The 17668-nt window shown below is 37.4% G+C and overlaps 1 protein-coding gene across 1 annotated transcript in view; it reads right to left on the reverse strand.

The window, feature by feature from the left end:
• Positions 1-17668, reverse strand: part of LOC149549741 (U11/U12 small nuclear ribonucleoprotein) — an 86245-nt gene that overhangs the window by 53289 nt on the left and 15288 nt on the right. The gene's annotated exons all lie outside the window — the stretch shown is intronic.

Below are 17668 nucleotides of genomic sequence, written 5' to 3' on the forward strand. Positions count from 1 at the left end.
ACATCTTGGATATGCGAATAATAAGAGAAGTGCTCTGCTGTTCAAGTTCGTGTTCATTATCTGTGTGCAATTCTTAATTAACTTATGCCGTAAACAATTTGTATATATTGTACCTTTCACTCCAAATAAACAATATACATCTCCTTTTAGAACATGGCTCCATCATATGTTTTAGCCACCATCCTCTGCGATGCCTTTGTTAGATTCCTTAAAAATCACTGCATGTGTAAATCTCCTTCTTATTGAACTCCACAACATAACATTTCTTTGAGGCGGTCTGCCATTTGGTCATGGGGTGCAGGGTCCATGACTTTATACTCCGTATGCATGTTGATGGCTCCACATCTTGCTTGGCACCATAAATGCATATCTATAATGGCATATCCACTTGTATATCTGGCAAACTCCCTTGTTTCTGAACTGAGGAACCATAAGAATTTTGACATCCAACATTCATAATATCTTTTCCAAATCTACTACAACAAACTGAATCTGCTATTCTGGTTGCTGAACTTGGAAGAAATGTACTGCTACACTGAATAATATCTGAATCTACCAGATGAGCTGGGGCAAAATGCTGATGCAATATTTTTACTGTTTGAACCTGGAATGAGTGTGCTTAATCTCTCTGAAATGTGTCTCTGCAGTGTTCTAAAGCAGCAGCGTCTTTCTTCATGTCTAAGAAGTACTTGCCACTTACCTTGGCCTCCATCATGTATAGATATCTCAAGAATAGAGATTTCATCATAGTTCCAAGAATCACGGCGATTCACGCGATTCATGTGATTCGGCAATTTGATTCAAGCCAAACGATTTTTTGTGAATCGGTGAATCAAATCAGCGATAAAGGGTTTATGAAATAAGTTACTCACTAAATTTCAAGGATTTTTTTAATTTGCCGATTCATGGCTGATTCGATTCCAATTCATAGCCGATTCACGATTCGATTTGGCCTCACCGATTCCAATCCGATTCCAATTCTTGTTACTTTGGATTTCATCATAAGCATAAAACATATCAGCTGTAACATTAGTGCAAAGTCCAAGAATTTGTCTAGAACTTGAATCAAATTCTCAGTCAAATTGCAGCTCTTCTATTCAAAAGTGTTGTTCAAAACTCCAGATGGAACCCACAGGCTCCAATCTTTAAAAAGTATCCAAGCTAAATTTAATTACACCAGTGGTCCTTTTCAAATAAAGTCTGTCAAATGCATTCCCATTTTTCAGCAACATATTAGTTTTTACCAAATTCTATATTACTGGTTGAAGGATAAATATCATGCAGGGTCCACAAATGGAGGCCTTAAATTTTGTAAAAATTTGGGCTCCATCAACAGGTGCATCTTATTGTTCTTTCCAATCTGACTGTATTTTGTGTATTTATGATTGGACTTGATATCTGGTTATTGTATTGCTGATGTATAATGCAATAACATATTCTGAGGCATTTTAAGGAGAATTTACTGGTTAATATTGTTGGGTTTCATTGCATATTTTACCTGTTATATTCTGAAAATAATTTGAGGAAAAATTGGAGATAATATCCTAGTGGGATATTATAGTGCTATCAAAGCAGTGTATCCTGCCATCCTGTGTGGTTTAGGAATTCCAAACATTAAAATAGTACTAATATGATCCTTGAAAATTTATTTTAATGTGCAAACTAAAGAGAATTGAGACGCCATCAGATCTTATTATTAATGTATTTACCGAGGCATCAAATTAAAGAAGCAAAATCTTTACTAACAGTTGGGCACACTGATTGGAGTTTTTAATTGGTTGTCTTTGGTGGAAGTCTGACAGGAGGAGTTGTTTTGATAAGGAGAATAGTTATATTTGAATCTTGCAGGAAAATTGAGGACCGTGTATTGTAAGGGAAATATATTGAGACTAATTGTTGGATTATGGTCTAGAAAATACAACAATTAATATTTGCTAAGGAATTATTTAGCATCTGCGTGCCAAAGGACATTATGTTTGGTGAAATAATTTCATTGTTACTCCCGTGAATATTAATATTTCTCAATAGCACGAACTGAAGAACTATTGATAACAAGAACTGGGAAATTTCTTGTCAAAGGGGCTCATAAAACACAAGTTTAAGAAGTTTTAATTGTTGCAAGTAATGTACGGGTATGTAACCAAAACTTCCAAAATTGGAATTGTTCCTAGCAGGCATTTTCGATTTTCTGGGCAAAAATCACGATGACAAAACAATCATATTCAAACCATTCTTAAATCCCTACAGTGAAGGACAACGCGTAAGAAACTAGGTCGAAAGGAGTCCCTAAATGCCTGAGGCGGGAAGGTTTAGTAGAGAAGGAACAAGATTTTGCATTAGCAAAAACACGAACAAATGACGGGAAGGTACAAAACGGTGGCCATTTGTAATGTCCCCCTTTTTGGGACATTGCAAATATTGAAGTCTTATTTCTTATAATGTTAAAATTGACTCTGAGACGTAGACTCAAATTATTAAAAGGTCAATTTAATGTTATAAAGAGGGCAAAGAGTCAAGGTGGAATAAGACGAAATGCCAGAGGGAATTTGAAGAGTCACAAGGGAATAGGATGAAAGCCAAAAGGGATTCAAAGAGTCTTAGTTTGTGTATTAAAAGGGGAAAGAGGCTCATTCCTGGGCATGCTTGATTTGTGATTCAATTCAGTTTTCTCTCTTGTGAGAGTTTCCAGAAAGCTTCAACTTTCAGCTAGTTTGAGGACGTAGCCCCTCATGGTGGCAGACAGTGGACGCAAACCCATTGTCCCAAGAGACATCAGTTCAGGTGTTTCATTCGCGCTTACAGGTTCTTACTCTAGTATTTCAATTTGACTGTTAATCTGTATTTAAGATTGGGTTTTTGTGTTGGTTATTGTGTTGCTGTTGTATAATGCAATAACACGTTTACGGAGTTGTATGGAAGTTTTCTGATTTTATCATTGTGGGTCTATAATGCATTTCTATATGCCTGAAATCCTAAATATTATTCTAAAAGGAACTGGTTATTAACTTGTGGAGAATCTTCCGGTTTAATCATCGTATTGTATTCCATTTGCCTAAATTTGAGTTTGAATATTATAATTAAGAAGAAGCTGGTTAAACATCTGTTGGTTTTGTACTGGATTCAATTGTGCTGGAATACATCTGCAAAGTTTTTGTTCTGAATATATTGTTGAAAGAGAAATTTAGTAAATATCCGGTTAGGGATATTTTACCATTCAAACGAGAACCAGTTTAATTTGTGGAAATCGCACATAGTTGGGCGCTCTATAATTTCCGTAAACATTATGAACAACATTGTCGTGAAGACTACAGTCGGGAGCCAAGGACAATCATCGACCACTGCCTATGATTCAAAAATTGCAGAATATAGTATCGTATCTAAGTTGGTTTGAATTCTTCATACGAGCTGTGAAGTTCTTAAACGAATGGTGGAGTTATTTCTGGAAGAAACAAGAGAGATTGAACTAATAAATATTTATAGAACTGATGTTTCAATCTTGCTAAGGAAGCGTTTAAGTGGAAAGAAGAAAGATATTAAGAATTTGTCATTAAACAGGAATCCCATTCTGCAGTTCAGAGCATTTCAGAGAAATTATTGGTAACAAAGATTATTGGAGAATTCCATACGATTGAATGGCCAAAGCCATATATTCTGGAAGTTTTATTATGGGCAGATGAATAGTCACGATGGTGTTGTGTATTGAGAAGAAAGACAACGGTCCTTGCAATATTGTAATGATACTAAGTGGTTGACAAAACCAGATTTACCAACAGTCATTTCAATTGCCGCTAGTCTGGATGGAGTTGGTGTTGTATGAAAGAGATGCTATTCGAGTTGCAGGCAAACTACGACAGTGCACCTGTGAATAATTCAAACACAATGCATTGGAGTATTGGCCTATCAATCAATAGGAGGAGGAAACGCTTAATCATCCAGCTATAGGAAGAGCATAGAAGCACACAGCTATACACCACTAGAAAAAACGACAGGAGGAACTGATCATAGTTGAAGTCATTACCGATCCCGTTCGGAGCAAGAACCTCCTTGCACATTTTTTGGCATGGATGTTCGAGTTGGCTACAGTGGTGAATCTCTAGAGACTATCATTGTTGAACAATGAAGTGACGGGATATAACAAGGATTCATGTTTCAAAGTTATTGGCCAATCTATTGAAAAATGAAGCTTGGAAATAGCTATGAACACGCTACCAAGTTTGAGTTACTTTCTTAATCAGAGAGTGGATTTGGTTGGAAGGAGAAATCAATTATTTCGTTCATTGTCGAGAATAGGTGAAGCTTATGACAGCAAATGCAAATTTTTGGTAATGTCTCAACTTGTAAGCGTCAACGATTGAAGAAGAAGAGTTATTGGATTCTTGGGGAGGATTGTTCAGATTGTGAAATGATCAAATTACTGTTGGGTATGTGTCTGTGTGGAGACCTTGTGCGATTGTGGAAGATTATCATATTGTGCAGACACTTTGGTGACTGGAGAGATATTCTGTCTAAAGTTGGGAAGGTTGGAAGTAGTGTTTGCTGGTTTGTTTGGTAGCTTTAAGAAGTAAACAGAAGAGCAATATAGAAGTTTGTTTGATATACAGCTGCTTGTGCTTTTATACTGTGTAAATAAATCTTCTGGACTTTGGAATTTTTTGTTGCTACTGCATGTTCATTTCCACATAGGCAGCTACCCAGACACAACAAAAAGCCCATGGGTAGCACGTCAACACTGCTACCCGCCTGGGGACTGCCATTCTTCTTTGGGTTGGCCACATATGCTTGGGCTACTTTTATAAGTGCTACAGCTAACAAAAAGGGGTTACAATATTGGATGTTTACAGATACATCAGAACAAGTGAATACAAACCTGCAATGAGATTCTATGCATTCAGATATTATTAAAATAATCTTGAATGCCTCTGTTTGAAAATGAAGGTTTAGTGGTAAACAGAGCAGTACCTTTAGTGGTCAATCTCAAAGATCAGAAAAACAGAATATCAGTCATTTCTAGCTGCTAATAACAGATTTTGTTGGATGTTAGTTGAAACTTAAATGATGGAAAATTTGAAAAGTGAACTCTTTTCAAGGGAATTTAACAACACATTTAATGGTGAACAGCTTAGGGACCTTCAGAAGGAAATAGGAATAGGTAATTGGCTGTACGTGATTGGCTTGCAATTGAAATCCATGGAAATCCAAGATGGAGCTCTCTCTAAGTTACAAGAATTAGAAACATATTTGTCCAAGGTAGACCAGACAGATTGTAGGCTTCTTAATTGGGCCTTAACAACCCTCGATGATTGCTTTAGTCCAGCATAGGTTTATGGAACATCTGAGTAAAAAGGTTAGACTTGCGGTGGCTTCATGTCTCAGTGAAATCATACGAATAAAAGCATCTACAACACCCTATAATGACAATATGTTGAGGAAAGTTTTGCGGCTTATTGTCGACAGCCTTCAGGGGTTACATGATGACAAGCACACAACTCAATCAAACATGGAGCTTGAAGCATACAAAGACATTGATGGCATCCTTGATGAGTCATGTATTTTCTATGACGACAACTCATTTATACATAATAGTGATTTAGCAGAACAATCAAAAACAGAATTTCAGGATAATGGTGTTAGGGGTGACCAATTAGAAAATGCATGCCAAAGTGACAATGATTCTTTGAAAAACCAGCTCAAAGTTGATGAAGAGATGATTGTTGCAGCCTTGGTGTGTTATGATGATACTCACAGGATTGTTTAAGATATCTACAGGAAGGCACATATAGAAGAGAGGCAAAAGGGAATGGAAAGTGATTCTAGATTGTTGTTGATTTACAAAAGGTTAAAGTAGCCTTAGAATCTTTGAAATCAGAATCTTTTGTTGATTTTGGGCTTGTTGTAAGTTCTCCTTAAGAGTTTTTAAAATATCTGCATTCTGCTAGATAAAATATTGTGTGCTTGGTACTCAACTCTCTTGTGGATCATACTTGCAAATGTTGGTGCCTCATAACCATATAAAGCTTTGAAAGGGGTCATTCCAATGGACATGTGATGGGTTGTATTATAGAAAAATTCACCTAAATGCAGCCATTTGATCCATGCTTTCTGCTGCCCGGTTACGTAGTTCCTTAAATATCCTTCTAACAAGTTATTTACTATTTCGATTTGCCCGTCTGTTTGTGGGTGCTAACTTGTGCTAGGAGTTAAACTAGCTCTCGCTAGTTTGAATAGCTCTTGCCAAAATTGACTGATAAATTTGCTATCTCTATCGCTAGTTATATTTTGTGGAAGTCCATGAAGTATAAATACTTCTCTGAAAAATGGATCCGCTATCTAATGTGCTGATGATTCAGTGCTGACTGGAAAAAATGAGCTAGTCTATCCACTATCACATAAATGTTGTTCTTCCCGTATACTTTGGGTAGGCCGGTTATGAAGTCCATTGAAATGCTTTCTCATTTTTTATTAGGGATGGGTAGAGATTGTAGTAAACCTACAGGATGTGTTTGTTCTACCTTATTCTGTTGACATGTCATACATTTGTACATACTTCTAGACATCTTTCTTCAAACCTTTCCATGAAAATTTCTCTCTTATCTGTTTATATGTTTTGAAATATCCTCGATGGTCAGATAAGGGATTATCATGATACTCCTTTAAGATGGTGTTCTTTGTCCTTGACTGAGGGGTCAACAATACCCTTCCCTTGTAAAATATAACATCATCCCAATTTTTGAAATCTCCTTTTGCAACTTTTCCTTTTAAAATGTCATTGGCTTCAGGGTCCTTTGCATACTCAGCAATGATATCTCCTTTCCAATCTCTTGAAATACTAGTAACCAAGTTGAGATGGGGGCATCTAGATAGAGCGTATGTCACTCCGTTATTCACCCCTTTAACATATTCTATGTCGAAATCATATGCCTGAATCCTGCTTACCCATATTTATTGCCGATCATTAAGATCTCTTTGGCTCAAGAAAAAACGTAGATTTTTGTCTTAACAAAAAACTTTCCACAAACTAGGTACTGTCAAAATTTGGCTAAGGCGTGCAATCAAATGTCCATGATGCTTGATGCTTTGTTCATCAAGCATCAAGCATCATAGAACAAATGTCCTAATAGAACAAATGTCATGATGCTTGATGCTTGATGCTTTGATTGCAAACAAATGTCCTGATAGAACAAAGCGTCAAGCATCATTTGCTAAGGTTGGAAAGACAAATATAGAACATGATTCCGAGAAATTTGTTTTCTACTCATCATTATCAAGCCAAGTATCGAACAATCTTAACACCTGGGTGATTGATAGTGGCTCATCAAGACACATCACAAGATTCAAAGAACACTTAGATACTATGTTAGAAGAAATTGATGAATAAGTAACGATTGGGGATGATTTTGCACATCCAGTAAAAGGGGTTGGAACTTGCACTATAAAATTTAAATCTGGCATCTCTCTACAACTCACTAGGGTATTGTATGTACTAGGTATTAAGAGGAGCCTCATATCCATATCTACTCTTGAAGACAATGGATATAGGGTTACCTTTATGGATGGGAAAGTTCTAGCATGGCCACAGAACTCCACCATAAAGAAAGCACAAACTAGAGGTATAAGACAAGGATATCTACACAAACTTTGCATTGACACAAATCAAGCCCTTATTCATGAAATTTCAGACTCAAATGAAATCAGGCATCGAGGATTAGGAAATTCATTTTCGTACCCTACATTAATTGGAAAATTTGGTGACAAGACTACGCAAACTAAATCAAATTCATACAAGGGCAAGCAAAGGGTGTTCCCTGGGGAAAAACACAAAGATGACTTAACAAAGTAGTTTGAGTAGAACCAAAAATATCTTTGAATTAGTCCACTCAGACTTATTTGAACCCATGTTTGTACCCTCCATGGCGGAATTCTTATATTATGTAATCTTTGTAGATGACTTTTTTGGAAAGACCTAGATATATTTCTTAAGTGTAAAGAGTCAGTGGAAATCCTTGAAAGGTTTTAGGAGTTCAAAGCACTTACAGAAAACTATTTAAAAGGTTTAAGGAGTTCAAAGCTCTTACAGAAAACTATTCCAAGAAGAAAATTAAAATACTGAGAACAAATAATGAAAAAATACACCTCAGAAATTTTTAAAGAATTTTGTGCAAATGTTGGGATTAAGAGGGAATTTATAGTACCCTACAACCCACAACAAAATGGAGTTGCTGAAAGGAAAAATAGAACTATTGTAGAAGTTGTTAGAGCAATGTTATACGACCAAAACATAGAAACTTCATTTTGGACAGAAGCCTCTTGGACATTTGTCTACGTTCAAAATAGATGTCCCCATTCTCATCTAGATACAAAACTCCCAAAGAAGCATTTACTGGTGTAAAACCTGACATAAGTCATCTCAAGAAATTCGGTTTTCCAAACTACATTCACGTGCCTAAAGAAAAGAGGTCTAAATTAGAATCTACTGGAACGAAAGGAATAATTGTAGGTTATAGTGAAACCTCAAAAGCTTACAGATACATTATTATCTATATCAGATCGTAATGGATCCAAGTATATTGTTCTGATTATTGTCATTTTTATGTTCCTCTTGCCCAGATCAAGTAATGATCAAATGCTTGAATAAATGCAATCAGATCAAAGTCTGATTATTCCTCATTTCAGATCGGCGACATGTCATATATATTGGTTAATGCAAACTATTACTAATCTCAATTAGTAATCAGGCTTTTTGTTTGGTAAATCAAACAGTTGCATTTGAAGAGGCATGTCATGAGTGGATGTCTCCACTTTGTGGAGACACGTCCACTCATGGACATGTCTTTCCATCACATACATATACTCAAACCGATCGGCCAAGAAGAGCATCGAAATCAATTAATGCTCTGCCCTTTGGAGATCGGTGATTACAAATATCAGATTCAGAATTACTAATTAAATATTCAGTATTTATCAATATTGAATTGTCTCTTGCATCCACATTTGCCAAAGATCATATTCTGATTACATCCTGCAAAGTAGAATTCTGAGATTAGTAATAATCAGATTCTGAAAAGTAAAGGACATTCATAGTTCTAATCTGAGATAAATTTAATCAACATTTACAAATATCAGCAATTCATTCTTTGCATTAGCAATAATATTGTATAGGCTATGTTTAATTTTTTCAGCAATAAGAAATCACTACTGTTGTAAATCTTGCTGACTATACTATATTAGAGTTGCGCAACTTTCTTGCTAGTTATTGGAGAATGATTCAAGTTGATCCTTCTAAGTTCAAGCGTTATAAGTTGGTTTAAGGACGAACATTTGACACAGTCGGGTGTAAAGCGATGATATATCCAGACCGGTACCATTGTGATCAATATAACAAAGCTCGGGCCTGTTTCAAAAGGATGTCTATTGGCGTAAAATAACTCTCATTAATGTAGTGAAACATACATCATTCACAAACAATCACTATATTGGCAGAGTGACACAAACCCGTAGTCATTCATTCACTTAGACAGTGGGGGCTTTATGTTCATATTGTGGGACTTATGAAGTGTCTTCCTATTGTGGGACTTATGGAGTGTACTATAAACCCCTTCATGTTTGAGACAACAATTTCATGGTTAGCAATTAAAGGTATTTGCAGAAGATGTGTATTAAGGTATTACCCCAGCAGTTTGGATATCTATCATTGGTAATAGTGTGACACCAAAGGCAATTTTGTGTATCCTTAGAGGTATCGAAGACTGTGAAGAAGATAGTAGTGATGTGGATAGCCCACCTGGTAGTGAATATTCCTAGTGAGAGCTCTATATCCATCGGGCATAGCACCCTCTTTTGCATCATTCCAAGAGACGCAGCTGAGATTGGGAGTATTTGTGTACAATGAGACTACTTCAAGCCATCAGGAGTTTGAATGTGCCAACTGTTCCTACCATAGATATCATTTTTGTTGTTAGCAATATAGATATACATTCATTTCAATGTAACATTGAAATCGTTCTTCATTTTTCCCTCAAGAGTCAACGTCAAATTTAAGTTACATTTTCAAATTTGTTAAACTCGGGTAAAGGTGCTCATTAAATTTATTTTCTACAAAGCACGCAATGTAGTGTCACAATGAGCTCTCACAATATGAGTGAGTATGAGACAGAAATTCATTCTCATGGTAGAAATGAATCAAAATATGAACCTGAGGTCGAAAGGGGTGATCATGGGGCTGATCGTGAAGCCCAAACTAGATCCATGACAAGTGCACCAGCTACTTGCAAAATATTGCCCCTCTGAAATACTGGCAAAGTATACTACAGGTCCTTTTCAATGTAACATTGGAATCATTCTTCATTTTACCCTCAAGATTCAACATCAAATTTTATAGTACATTTTCAAATTTGTTAAACTAGGGTATAAGTGCTCATTAAATTTATTTTCTACAATGCATGCAATGTAGTGTCACAATGAGCTCTCACAATATGAGTGAGGATGAGACAGAAATTCATTATCATGGTAGAAATTAATCAAAATATGAACCTGAGGTTGAAAGGGGTGACCATGGGGCTGATCATGAAGCCCAAACTAGATCCATGACTAGTGCACCAGCTACTTACAATACATTGCCCCTCTGAAATGCTGGCGAAGTACGCTACAGGTTCTTTTAATCCTAAGTCTCCTCTCAAACAATTCTCAACAAAAATACAAAGCACATTGCTGACAAGTGGTGGCACAAGGAAATGGAGATGCAACATGCGTAGTGTAGAATGGTATGGCAGCATTCCTAGAGTTAATGCACTGTTCCTTTTTACTCAAGGAAAAGGTGTGGAACCGTAAGTTGTTTTGGAACAAGCTGCAAATGTCAAATATAGAATTGAGTTTAACAAGCTTTTGGGTGTTCCTAATGGCAAAGCAGTTGCAAAGCCTTGCTTTGTCTCGTAGGACCAAGTTTAGCTGTCTAGTCATACACTGAGAAAGAGAGCAAGAGTGATGTCAAGACCTTCGTGCACTCATAATGCTGTGGCCCAATCAGAGAGGGTAAGGGGAAATACTAGTTGCAAACTAACCCCATAGCTGTATTGTTCAATGTGCAGCTGAAAGAAGAGATATATGATGCCATTGACAAGTTTTCTTTGCCAATGGCACCCCACTTCATGTAGCTCGATCTCTTTATTAAAAGAAAATGATATCAATGGTGGCGAGGGGAGGACCATCATATGGCCACCAAGTCAGCACAAATTGAGGACCATGATCTTGGATGATAACTATTCCAAGATCAATATTTTAATAAAGAAGATGGAGGCATGTTGGGTGGAGTCTCAAAGCAACATAGTTATGATGAGGGGGCAAACATTGGGCACCATCTGCATATCAAAGTCATGGTTACATGTGCAAATGGCCAATACTTTCTCAAGGCGGTTGATTGTACAAGGCATCACAAAGATATTGATTTTCAATTTGGGATCCTTAGGGAGGCTAAGGAGGAGGTTGGGCCACAAAATATAGTCCAAGCAGTGATAGATGCAGCACATGTGTGCAAAGCTGCAATGAAACTTATTAAGGCGGCCTACAATCATATTTGGTGGACTCCATGTTGTGTCCATGCCATGAACAATGCACTCAAGGATTTTGAGAAGATTGAGTGGATTAGAGGAGTGGTCAGCGATGCGAGAGATGTGCATTTTTTTATTTGCAACCACCACACTTCAACTCCTCAGAAGCTTCACGAAGAAGTTCTTGAAACTTGTTGAACCCCAATATGGCTCCTATTTCATTCTCTTGAAGAGAATGGATCCTCATCCACTTTCTTAAAAGGAACATACTTACCTCTCAAAGAGTAGAAAAATCTTATGGCTATACATAATGCTTTGTGTCTCACTGCCTACAAGATTGTTGGGATGTACAAGAAGAGTCTATCAACATGATGGGATATAGAGGCAGAGAAGCCATCACTGATTGATGAGTATGCTATGACATTAGATGCAAGGTTGGTTGTTAATTTGGTGGATCTTCACAATAAGGAGTCCATTAGTTCGAGTGATGAGGAGTTTTGGGATGAGTGGAGGCCTCTATAATACATTTTGATGTTTGTAAAGTGTTACACGGGGATACATCTTGGCCACCAGAAACTCATGTTCGGGGAATGCAAACATCCTTGGGACAAGTGGTGTAGATAGGGCCTTCCTCACCATTGCCTACATGCCACCCAACTACAACCGAAATAGAGGGCTGACCTAGAGTCCCTATAATGATACGAGGATGCCTAATTGTCCCTCAACTGTTCTAGGGACATTAGCACATTCCTTGATGTCGAGCATCTAAAATGAAATTTTAACCATTTGAACCCTAATTTATGGTGAGGCCCACTTAGGACCCTCCATGCTTCATTTTTACTCAATTGCGTTTCTCATTGTTTGCTACAACAAATATAGAATAGTGAAAAGGAGAGAATAGAGTGATTGGACGAGTGAAAGGGGTGAGTGTAAGTGAAAGAGATGTAACAAGGAGCAAAAAGAAGAGGAAATTTCTAAACCTTGAATAGATTTTTCAAGAACACGGTAATGTTTTTTTGTTTTATTTTCTAATTTTCCTTCTTAATTATTTTTGTTGTTCCATTCTTTTTCATTTTTTGTTGTTTCATTTTTTAAATCAGTCTTTGTGCTGAATTTTGAGGGCCTCAAGATTTAAAAAACTTAAACTTTGTATTAGAATTTGAAATTTGTTAAAAAATTAAATTTTAGAGAATGTGTACTTTAAAGTAGGTTGAAACTAGGTGCTTATTTAATTTATTTTCATTTTGTGAAATGAAGTGTCACAATGAGCTCCCACGGTCATGATATGAGTGAGCATTAATGGAAATTCAATGTCAACATCATGGTGCAAGTCAATTAAAAAATGAACCTAAGCACCAGGTTGAGGGGGATGAGCATGAGGTTGCTCTGGAAGGCCAAACTAGTTTCATGGCTAGTGCAACAGTTGCTACGAATTGTCCCTCTAAGCTTTTAGCACAATTTGCTAAGGTCCAAATGATCCCAAGTCTCCTCTCAAATAGTTTGCAACAAGAATAACAGCCCCAACACCAACAAGTGGAGGTACAATAAATGGAGATGCAACATTTATAATATAGAATGTTTTGGGAGCATTACTAGAGTTAATGTACACTTCCTCTTTTGGAAAGGAAATGGTGTCAATCCATGTAAGTTATGGGAGGAGCCTAAAATAGCAAGTACAATTTGAGTTCAACAAGATTTGGGGTGATCCTCAAGACAATGCAATTGTAATGCCTACTACTTTGTCTAGTAGGATTTAGGTTCAAACTATTCAATAGTTTCAAGGCCAGTAACATATTCATACTTGTACATTGCATTAGAAAGCAGGAAAAATGTCAAGTCAGCCTCAAGACCTTCATCCACTCATAGTTATATGGTTGAATCACAAGAGGGCAAGGGGAAATGCAAGATGCAAACCAATCCCAAATTTGATTTGTTCAATGTACAGCTCAAGGGTCAGATAGATGATCCCACTAGAAAGTTCTTTGTCAATGGCATCCCATTTCATGTAGCTTGATATCCATATTATACAAAGATGATGTCGATGGTGGCAGAGGGGGCCATCATAGTACCACTAAGTGAGCACAAATTGAGGACCACAATCTTGGACAACCATGCCAAAATCAAAGTTTTGATGGAAACGATGAAGGCATGTTGGGCGAAGTTTGGATGCAACATACTTATGAATGGGTGGAAATACATTATCCATCATCCACTCATTAACATCATGGTTACATGTGCAGGGAGCCCATACTTTCTAAGGGCTATTGATTGTTCAGGACAATGCAAAGATGCTGATTTTAAGTTTGAAGTCCTTGGGGATACTATTCAGGACGTTGGGCCACAAAATATGGTTCAAGTAGTGAAAAATGCAGCACATGTGTAGAGAGCTGCAAGATAACTTATTCAGGTAGCCTACAGACATATTTAGTACACCCCATGTTGTGTGCATGACATGAAAAATGCACTTGAAGACATGGGGAATATTGACTGGATTAGAGGAGTGATCAGCCCTGCATTGAGGACATGGAGAAGATTGATTGGATTAGAGGAGTGGTCAATCATGCAAAACGTGCAAATGTTTTTTTGAAACCACCACACTTCACATGCACTCTTCAAGAGCTCTAAAAAGGAGTTCTTGAAACCAATTGAGACTATATATGCATCCTATTTCATTCTCTTCGAGAGAATGCTTGAGTTACAAGAGGCACCACAACTATGGTTATGACAAATGATTGGAACCAATGAGCCAAGGCCAAGACAGAGCAAGGGAAGAGGCTGAAGGAGACAATGAAAAGTGATGCATTTTGGAGTGATGCAAACAACAGTCTCTATCATTGCTCTGGGTTTCCAAGTCATCAGATATGGGGATGGGGATGCACTTGCCCTTGGAGAGGTGTGAGTGCGCTGATTCTATGCTTGGCTAGATGAGGGATTCAATGCAAGACGACCCCACTTAAGCATTCTACAATGAGCACATTCAACTAATCATTCAGCACCTATGTTACCCGAGAACACATTTTCGACATAATTTGACCCGTCCCCCAAAAATGGGGACATCCCAGAAACTCAAAAACTTTTAGAAAGTCTGACCCAGGCTCTCCCATATATTAATGTTTGAATTTTGATAATTAGTTTGACTTCCACTCTCATGCGAACTCTAAATTAAATTATTCAACACATACATTGTATGTTAAGGTTTTATAATGTATATAAACATATGCTTTATCCATTTTTTTGTACAGATATTTAAAATTCCCCTATATATTTTAAATTTTCCCTAATTTTTATATAGTTGTCCCCACTGCTTCCCCTGCTCCAGGAAAAATAATTTGTTTTAGAAACCTATTTCCCATCCCCCCATCCCGAAAACTTGGTTCCCCATCTCTCGTCCCGAAAACCCGAGGTAACATAGTTTAGTGTAGATGGGACATGTTGAACACTCCCTTGTACATGGTTGCTTATGCATTGAATTCAAAGTGGCACATGCCTAGGCATGGTAGACTTACGTGGATTCAAGATGACCACATTAAGGCAGGGTTCTTCAGGTGCATTTAAACGATCAATGATGTTGTAATTGTCGGCGAGATTTGCACTAAGTGAACAAGATTTGTCACTCTTTGGGCTTATTCAGATGCTGTAAATGTAGATATAAGAACTATGGCACAAGAGGATTTGATTTTGTGGTGGAATTGTCATGGTCAAAAATCAAAGACTACCATACTAACCATTCGTCTACTATCTCAGTTTACTAATTCTTCGACTTTAGAGAGGAATTGGTTTACTTATAATAGCTTCATCAACTCTCTTAAGAGGAACAAATTTACCTCTAGGAGAGAAGAGAAGCTATTGGTAAATATTGTTTTGTGTATCTTCGACCGCAATACACATGCTCACAAGGAGATCTCAGCGACATGATGGAATTTAGAGCCATAGGATCCATCACAGGTTGATGAGGATGAGGATGAGGATGCATTGTCTTCAAATGTAGGGCAGGTTGGTGTTTGTTTCGTGGATCTTGACCATGAGGAATCCAGTAGTTCTAATGATAAGGAGTTTGCCTTGAGGGATAATTAGAGGCCTCCCTTCATTAAATTTCAACATTTTGTGCATGTTTTGATATCATGCTACTCATTGTAATCATCTTTATGATGTTTTTGATATAATAATAATCTTCTATTTGCCAATTCAAGAATTTCATTTGTCAAATTGAAATTTTATTTAGTATTCTAATTTCTTATTTGTAATTTGATATTCAATGTTCATCATTCATTATTGATTGTCCAATGTTCAAATATTTAGTATTTGGCGTTTTCAAGTTTGATATTTTACTTCTTATACATATTTTTACAACTAACATTTCAAGTACTATATGTATAGTATATAGTATGTATAGCACTATCCCCCTGGCATTCCCAAACTTAGGCCCTTTGTCCCCCAAGTCTCATGTAACATTGCATTTTTATACTTATTTTGATACCAAGCTACTCATTCTAATCATCTTTATGATATTTTTGATATAAAAGAAATCTCCAATTCTGCAATTTCATTTGTCAAATTTTATTTAGTATTCAAGTATTTAAGATGAATATGGAAATTTCATTTGAAAAGTACTTCTTATATATCTTTTCATAACAAGTTTCTAAAGTGCTATATGTATATCAGCACCACTCCCTTACACCCCCTCAACCTCTCCTTTCTCATCCCCAAACTTAGGCCCTTCGCCCCAATGTCCCTGAAACATTGTCCTCCCATCCCAAAACTCTATGGAAACACAAGTTTGAAACCCATCTTGTATGAAAGGTAGGTGGTGTAGGAGGGGAATTATAAGATAGTTACCTGAATAGGTGACCCAAGGGATGACAAAGCTACTAGCTCCTAGGGTCAAGAGGGCTCCAAGATGTATTGTCTATTAGGCTTAGTAGAACAATCAAGAAACCACCTTTAGAATCTCCTCTCCGACTCTACAATGATGGCCCTTGTCTTGGGGGGGTGATGCATAGATAGGGAAAGTAGGTACAAGCACCCATTAAGTAGGTGACCCAGGTGGATGTCCATGTTGACCACCCACCAAGGCCAAGTGGGCTCTGATACCCATCTATTCTTGGGGTTAGCGTTGATATTATTCTAAGAAGACCTATCATGTTTCTTCCTCCACACCTTAGTGTGTTTGGATAAGCTATCATATGAATGTTATGCATAGTTACACTACCCTGTGGGATGGGGGGGACGACGGGACGAGGGGACAAGTTTCCAAGACAGGGGACAGAGGGGCTTTGATTTGGGGATGGCGGGGGGACGGCAGCGAGGGACGAGGGGGGTGGCGAGGGGAGCAGAGGTGTATATACTATACATATGGTACATAATTTGCTAGTTATGAAAAGATGTACTACAATTATACAATATAAGATATAAAGATGTAAGAAACTTAAACATTGAACATTGCATTGAAGTTTTGAACTGGAACATCATGATTCATGATCAAATGACAAACAATGAACATTGAACATCAGCAAATGAAACAGTGTCAAATTATATAATTTTAAATTTATAATATATATCAGTCTTCAAATATAGAAATGCAAATGTGAATAAAAATGAAGAATAGAAGGTTTTTGAACAAAGGAGGAAGAAATGGGCCCCACATCCCATTATGACAAAAATAGAACCAAAAAAATATAAAAATAATACCTTCTTCTTTTTTAATGTCCCCCATCTTGTTGCTACAGGAGATGGCTTGGCATCCCCTTGCGCATCCCCCCCCACCCACAGGGGACACGAAGATGTCTTGCCGTCTTCGGCAGAGGTGGCACTCTGAGTGGCGCTGCCCAAGATGCCGAGACATCGTCCCCCTGTCTCGGGTGCATCCCCATCTTGGGTGCGGCCCAGTTTTGGTGGGGGGACGCATCCCCATATTGTTATGTGTTCTTGTCTAACCCTAATAGTTGGAAGTATATGTGTGTGTGTGTTTCCTTGGTTATGGTCGCGGGATTCAAATCAAGGATCACAATGTTTAAGGAGATATTTTATTTCATAAAGATATAACCTAACCCTAACTTGCTGCAATTGTGATTCTAGGGTAAATTTTAGGGCAAATTTGGAAGGGGACATTACAGACAAAGTAATACTAC

The sequence above is a fragment of the Cupressus sempervirens genome, chromosome 7, assembly GCF_028749045.1.
Source record: "Cupressus sempervirens isolate cs-2001-9-10 chromosome 7, ASM2874904v1, whole genome shotgun sequence".
Lineage (NCBI taxonomy): Eukaryota > Viridiplantae > Streptophyta > Pinopsida > Cupressales > Cupressaceae > Cupressus > Cupressus sempervirens.